This window comes from Schistocerca piceifrons, chromosome 11 (genome assembly GCF_021461385.2).
Source record: "Schistocerca piceifrons isolate TAMUIC-IGC-003096 chromosome 11, iqSchPice1.1, whole genome shotgun sequence".
In the NCBI taxonomy this organism is placed as follows: domain Eukaryota; kingdom Metazoa; phylum Arthropoda; class Insecta; order Orthoptera; family Acrididae; genus Schistocerca; species Schistocerca piceifrons.
In genome coordinates this window covers 32,201,129-32,209,008 of record NC_060148.1, presented here as the reverse complement: position 1 = coordinate 32,209,008, position 7,880 = coordinate 32,201,129, and the positions used below count along the sequence as shown (strand labels likewise).

General features: G+C 40.2%; 1 non-coding gene across 1 annotated transcript; it reads right to left on the bottom strand.

Moving 5' to 3' along the window:
• Positions 1-6,476: 6,476 nt before the first annotated feature.
• Positions 6,477-6,551, bottom strand: Trnat-ugu. The gene has a single exon. It is a non-coding gene; the product is annotated as a tRNA-Thr (tRNA).
• Positions 6,552-7,880: the final 1,329 nt, after the last annotated feature.

Here is a 7,880-nt window from a genome sequence, read left to right as displayed (position 1 = left end):
GCACTGTAATTGTAAACAACAACATTATGCTTGCTATGTATGTTATTGTTTGTGCTACATGTGTTTTAGGAAGGTTTTGTTGCAACTTTTATACAGTACCAGAGAGACAGTCATTTACAAAATTTTCCAGTTACTGGGCATTTTCTATTATTCTATGCCTATCCTTAAATCGTATATTCTTGCACAGATTTCATTTTCTCCTTTTATGACATCCCACAGTAAAATGTTTTTATTTTCTGCATTATGTATTGTTTTGTCATAGAATAATCTTTTGTAGCAAGCAGTACTCTCCTAAATAATTTTTTATACTTGTGGTAGTAATCTAGGAACTGTGGATTAGTGTAGTGTTTTTGCAAAGAATTGATGAGTTTAAGTGTCTGGGAGGGCTTCGTAATACCTGCAATTATCCATCTGTTTTCTTTAGTGGGGTGTAACGTTGTTGCATGTGTGTGCCAACTTCACCTTATGCAGTCATTACTCTGGAAGTAAATTGCTTGAGTGGTCCTCCTAAGCAATGCCACTAAACATGCCATGTGACTTCTTCTCCTTTTACAGTTGAGGTTGGTGCTGAAAGAGATCTCTGACCTATTTAAGGTACTAAAATCACTTAATCAGGTTTGAGATAACTCTTCAGTACTATAATGGCAACGTTTCCACTGTACAAATACTTTTACAATTGTGAGTGATGCAGATCACTCATAACTTGCAGCTCACAATCGATCGTAACATGTATGTCTAATGTTTTTACATTAGAGACTGAATGAGAGTTCTTATCACAATTCTTCAGTTGTTCCATCATTTCTACATCTATGTGATTGCTCTGCTATTCACAATAAAGTGCCTGGCAGAGGGTTCAATGAACCACCTTCAAGCTGTCTCTCCACTGTTCCACTCTTGAATGGCGCAGGGGAAAAAGAGCACTTGAATTTTTCTGTGTGAGCACTGATTTCTCTTATTTTATCATGTAGGTAGGTGCCAACAGAATGTTTTCACAATTAGAGGAGAAAACTGGTTATTTAAATTTCACAAGAAGATCCCGTCACAATGAAACATGCCTTTGTTTTAATGATTGCCAGTCCAATTCACATATCATGTCTGTGGCATTATCTCCCCTATTTTGCAGTAATACAAAACAAGCTGCCCTTCTTGAACTTTTTCGACGTCATCTGTCAGTCCCACCTGATGCGGATCCCACACCGCACAGCAATACTCCAGAATAGGGCGGACAAGCGTGGTATAAGCAGTCTCTTTAGTAGACCTGTTGCACCTTCTAAGTGTTCTGCCAATGAATCGCAGTCTTTGGTTTGCTCTACCCACAATATTATCTATGTGATCATTCCAATTTAGGTTATTTGTATTTGTAATCCCTAAGTACAGGGTTATTACAAATGATTGAAGTGATTTCACAGCTCTACAATAACTTTATTATTTGAGATATTTTCACAATGCTTTGCACACACATACAAAAACTCAAAAAGTTTTTTTAGGCATTCACAAATGTTCGATATGTGCCCCTTTAGTGATTCGGCAGACATCAAGCCGATAATCAAGTTCCTCCCACACTCAGCGCTGCATGTCCCCATCAATGAGTTCAAAAGCATCGTTGATGCGAGCTCGCAGTTCTGGCACGTTTCTTGGTAGAGGAGGTTTAAACACTGAATCTTTCACATAACCCCACAGAAAGAAATCGCATGGGGTTAAGTCAGGAGAGTGTGGAGGCCATGACACGAATTGCTGATCATGATCTCCACCACGACCGATCCATCTGTTTTCCAATTTCCTGTTTAAGAAATGCCGAACATCATGATGGAAGTGCGGTGGAGCACCATCCTGTTGAAAGATGAAGTCGGCGCTGTCGGTCTCCAGTTGTGGCATGAGCCAATTTTCCAGCATGTCCAGATACACGTGTCCTGTAACGATTTTTTCGCAGAAGAAAAAGGGGCTGTAAACTTTAAACCGTGAGATTGCACAAAACACGTTAACTTTTGGTGAATTGCGAATTTGCTGCACGAATGCGTGAGGATTCTCTACCGCCCAGATTTGCACATTGTGTCTGTTCACTTCACCATTAAGAAAAAATGTTGCTTCATCACTGAAAACAAGTTTCACACTGAACGCATCCTCTTCCATGAGCTGTTGCAACCGCGCTGAAATTTCAAAGCGTTTGACTTTGTCATCGGGTGTCAGGACTTGTAGCAATTGTAAACGGTAAGGCTTCTGCTTTAGCCTTTTCCGTAAGATTTTCCAAACCGTCGGCTGTGGTATGTTTAGCTCCCTGCTTGCTTTATTCGTCGACTTCCGCGGGCTACGCGTGAAACTTGCCCACACGCGTTCAACCGTTTCTTCGCTCACTGCAGGCCGACCCGTTGATTTCCCCTTACAGAGGCACCAGAAGCTTTAAACTGCACATACCATCGCCGAATGGAGTTAGCAGTTGGTGGATCTTTGTTGAACTTCGTCCTGAAGTGTCGTTGCACTGTTATGACTGACTGATGTGAGTGCATTTCAAGCACGACATACGCTTTCTCGGCTCCTGTCGTCATTTTGTCTCACTGCGCTCTCGAGCGCTCTGGCGGCAGAAACCTGAAGTGCAGCTTCAGCTGAACAAAACTTTATGAGTTTTTCTACATATCTGTAGTGTGTCGTGACCATATGTCAATGAATGGAGCTACAGTGAATTTATGAAATCGCCTCAATCATTTGTAATAGCCCTGTATTTAGTTTAATTTTCAGCCTTCAGATTTGTGTGACTTATTGCGTAATCAAAATTTAGTGGATTTCTTTTAGTACTCGTGTGATAAAGTCACACTTTTCTTTATTCATGCTCAATTGCCACTTTTCGCACCATATAGATATCTTATCTAAATCAGTTTGCAGTTCATTATGGTCATCTGAAGACTGAAGATGGTAAATGATAGCATCATCTATAACAATCTAATAGGGTTACGCAGATTGTTTCCTATGTCATTAATATAGATCAGGAACAATTGAGGGCCTATAACACTTCCTTAGAGTACGTCGGATGTTACTTCTGTTTTGCTTGATGACTTTCCATCTATTACTATGAACTGTGACCTTTCTGACAGGAAATCACGAATCCAGTTGCACAACAGAGGCGATATTCTATAGGCACACAGTTTGGTTAGAAGATGCTTGTGAGGAATGGTGTCGAAATCCTTCTGGAAATCTAAAAATATGGAATCAATTTGACATCCCCTGTTGATAGTACTCGTTACTTCATTTGTATAAAGAGCTGTTTGTATTTCACAAGAATGATATTTTCTGAATCCGTACTGACTATGTGTCAATAAATCGTTTTCTTTGAAGTATTTCATAATGTTTGAACAAAGTATATGTTCCAAAATTCTACTGCAAATCAACGTTAGTGATATGGACCTATAATTCAGTGGATGACTCCTATTTCCCTTTTTGGGTGTTGGTGTGACTTGATCAATTCTCCAGTCTTTAGGTGCGGATCTTTCTATGAGCGAGCAGTTGTATATAATTGGAATATATGGAGCTATTCTATCAGTGCTCTGAAAGAAACCTGACTGATATACAATCTGGACCAGAGGCCTTGCCTTTATTACGTGATTTAAGCTGCTTTGCTACACCGAGGATATCTACTTCTATGTTTCTCATCTTGGCTGTTCTTCTTGACTGGAGTTCAGAAATATTTACTTCGTCATCTTTGGTGAAGAAGTTTTGGAAAACGGTGGTTAATAACTCTGCTTTAGTGGCACTGTCATCAATGATTTCAACATTGTTATCACGCAGTGAAGGTATTGATTGCGTCTTGCCACTGGTGTCCTTTATGTATGACCAGAATCTCTTACGTTCTTGCCAGCACCTCTTTTCTCCTTGACTTTCAAGACACTACCAAGCTGTGACGCCAAAGCATAGGTGGGCTTCCACAACAGGTGGAGAAGTGCATTCGCCATCATGACTTCCTCTTGCATCTATATGCACATACATCAAACAAGCGTGTGTACTGTGGGATGTTCCACACTTAACTACTAACTATGTTTTCAGTTTTCCACAAATATCATTCATCAGCATCAGAGGATAAAAGTGGAACGTAGTAGTCTGTAGAAACTTGGGTTGCACCACAGATTCTCCAACTCAGACAAAAGATGTAACCAAACACACTTAACTAATTGCATAACATTAAAAAAATTATACTTTAAATAACAAACACTTCATCTCAATTATCTTTCTTTTTCCAGTATGTAAAGTCCCTTAAGATAAAACATAATTTGAAAAAAAAAAAAAAAAAAAGAAATGTAACTCTCCATCAAGTGATTCAGCTTAGACAAACAATAGAATTATATTTAACATATTTTTTTCAAATATTTGTGTGTGTCCAACCGATCATTCCTTCGTTCATTATATTCTATACTATAGTAAGTGATTTTCCCATTTTGCATATTATTGCTCCCTTTGTATGGGATTTCCATGTACATTGTCTCCTTTCCATAAAGAAGACTACAAGAAACAGTTGAACTGTTTTATCAGGTTTGTATCATGATTACTTAAATGAAATTGCTTTTCCTTTTCACTCTGAAATTATTGATCACAAGAACATAAGTGACTCCAATTTATTAAAAAAGTTTAAGTTTATCTTTACCATAAGGAGTTACATACCGACATTTTAGTTTGCACCATTCTGTACAATCTCAAATCTCAGATTTGTTCTCAATGAGACATGAACAGTAACGTGAACACAAAGAATCACCAACGTCCGTGTAAGTCCATTAGTATTTGACTATCTTGTGCAGTACTTTGACAATGACTAATGGTCACTGTACAGTTCCCGACCTCCGTGTACACTTGTGCACATCTGTGGGAAGATACTGTGAAAATACCTTTTTATCTCTTGTATGTGAGTGTCCCTCTATTCACCCCATTTCTTCTGTGGATTCATCTGCCCTAGGGATAAACATTCTCTTCAGGGATTCACCTACCCTTTATCTCTTCAATACGTACACAAAATTTTGTACACCCCACAGACAGCGTCTGACCCTTATCTTTACACCTCCCAATGACAAAGTTTCCCCGCGACATATTGCCTCTACCAGGTCAATCTAACATATGTTTCCTGACCCCTTCTTTTATAGCTTCCACCTATGCTTCTTTTACTGCTAGTAAAAAGCCTGCTCTCACAGTATCTTTGTTTGTTGCATTATTTGTTACCAACAAGTTTCCTGCACATCTCCCCAGGTGGTCTTCATCTTCTCATACCTATTATTCCTTAATTACATTTTTGTTGGTTTCAGGGAGCATCTCCACTATATGGTGAGTAATAACTTTCCCCTCTTTTTTTTTTTCCCCCTCTCTCTCTCGATCAATACTCAGAATATATATTAGCAGGTAGCTTCTTGAGTATTGTTGAGAATACTTCTATATTTGATCTTAATCTCTATGTAATCATTCCATTTCTTATAAGACAAGACACATGTACTTAATGACTCATTTTCAGACTTTACATTAAGAGTTTTAATCTATTAATAACTGTAGCCTTTTTATTGTGTTTTCAAGACATTTATTCACTAGCACTCCTTCTTCGGAGATATTCTATATTATATTTGCTCCACATCTGTTAAATGTTTCATTAGTGCTCTCTATCCAGAGATAATAACATGCTCAGCTATAACAGTCAGGTTATTTGCTAGCCAAACTATTTCTGTTTCTTTACTTGTATGTTAGCACATTGCACTTGCCTTCAGTTAGGGGATGGTTTGTGTTTGCATCCAATTCCCCTTGTTTTTGTGACATGGCCAAAATTTGTAGTTCCACCAAACATATTGTCTGCTTCAATTAACTGCATATTTGTTTTATCGTATTACGCGTATGTTTATTACTGCCCCATGCTATCCTAGAATAGTAGGTTGTAATTATATATGACGGTAGTATCTGTTTCCGAAAGAACAGTTACCGTGGATGACCATGCAGCTTTGCTAGAAATGAAATGATAATTAAATGGACATCCTAGCTACAAACAGGTGTTGATGTACTTCATTGGGGACATGTTGAAAATGTGTGCTCCGACCGGGACTCGAACCCGGGATCTCCTGCTTACATGGCAGACGCTCTATCCATGTGAGCCACTGCACAGAGGATAGTGTGTCTGCAGGGACTTATCCCTTGCACGCTCCCCGTGAGACCCACATTCCCAACATGTCCACACCACTACATTCATAGTGCGCCTAATAGATGTTTGCCCGTCATACTCATTACTCGTGGCAGATTAATCTACCAAGTCCCGTACGAGTTTGGGCATAGCGTGTGCGTTCGCACAAGAAGGTCAATGGCCGGGAAACCATATTTTAACTATATATGACGGTAGTATCTGTTCCCGAAAGAACAGTTACCGTGGATGATCATGCAGCTTTGCTAGAAATGAAATGATAATTAAATGGACACCCTAGCTGCAAACAGGCATTGATGTACTTCATTGGGGACATGTTGAAAATGTGTGCCCCGACCGGGACTCGAACCCGGGATCTCCTGCTTACATGGCAGACGCTCTATCCATCTGAGCCACCGTGGGCACAGAGGATAGTGTGTCTGCAGGGACTTATCCCTTGCACGCTCCCCGTGAGATCCACATTCCCAACATGTCCACACCACTACATTTTTAGTGCGCCTAATCCTACAATGTGGTCTATGGAAAAGAAGGATTTCAGCAATAGGAATGATTGTGGAAGGAGGGACGAGAGAATAGATACTCCTGTCAGAGAAGTAAGAAATTGAAAATTAAGAATAGGTTTGCTAGGATCAAGGAAAGAATGAAGATAGAGGCCCAAAGACAGAATCCCGTGTCCCCCACCCCAGGACCCCCTTCCTCATAATGAGTTCTTCACCAAGATGCCAGAGGATGAAGTCTGGTCAGCTAGCCTACAGATTGGATTTGTCTCAGCTTCACTCGTATCCACCCCTAAAATATGTCCTACCATACTTCTGTGGTAAGCATGAAGTTATGGAATAACAACAAATTCATAATTCATCTAGTAGTCATCATTACAAATAAGTCAGTCCATTGTCATTATGTCTACATCTGCTATTTGCTTATGATATGTAACCTCTTGTATAAAATGTCATACAAACCCTACTCAAATCCACCAAGGTAGAAATTGAAGCTGCATGTGAGATTGTTTGGGCAGGACTCAGTATCAGGGGTGGGCATAAAATGATAACTGGATCCTTCAGTTGCCCACCAGACTCATCTCCTGATGTAGCTGAAAATTTCAGAGGAAACCTCAATCCATTTATGTGTAAGTTCCCCAGTTATACGAGGTGCATTCAAGTTCTAAGGCCTCCGATTTTTTTTCTAATTAACTACTCACCTGAAATCGATGAAACTGGCATTACTTCTCGATGTAATCGCCCTGCAGACGTACACATTTATCACAACGCTGACGCCATGATTCCATGGCAGCGGCGGAGGCTTCTTTAGGAGCCTGTTTTGACAACTGGAAAATCGCTGAGGCAATAGCAGCATGGCTGGTGAATGTGCGGCCACGGAGAGTGTCTTTCATTGTTGGAAAAAGCCAAAAGTCACTAGGAGCCAGGTCAGGTGAGTAGGGAGCATGAGGAATCACTTCAAAGTTGTTATCACGAAGAAACTGTTGCGTAACGTTAGCTCGATGTGCGGGTGCGTTGTCTCGGTGAAACAGCACATGCGCAGCCCTTCCCGGACGTTTTTGTTGCAGTGCAGGAAGGAATTTGTTCTTCAAAACATTTTCGTAGGATGCACCTGTTACCGTAGTGCCCTTTGGAATGCAATGGCTAAGGATTACACCCTTGCTGTCCCAGAACATGGACACCATCATTTTTTCAGCACTGGCGGTTACCCGAAATTTTTTTGGTGGCGGTGAATC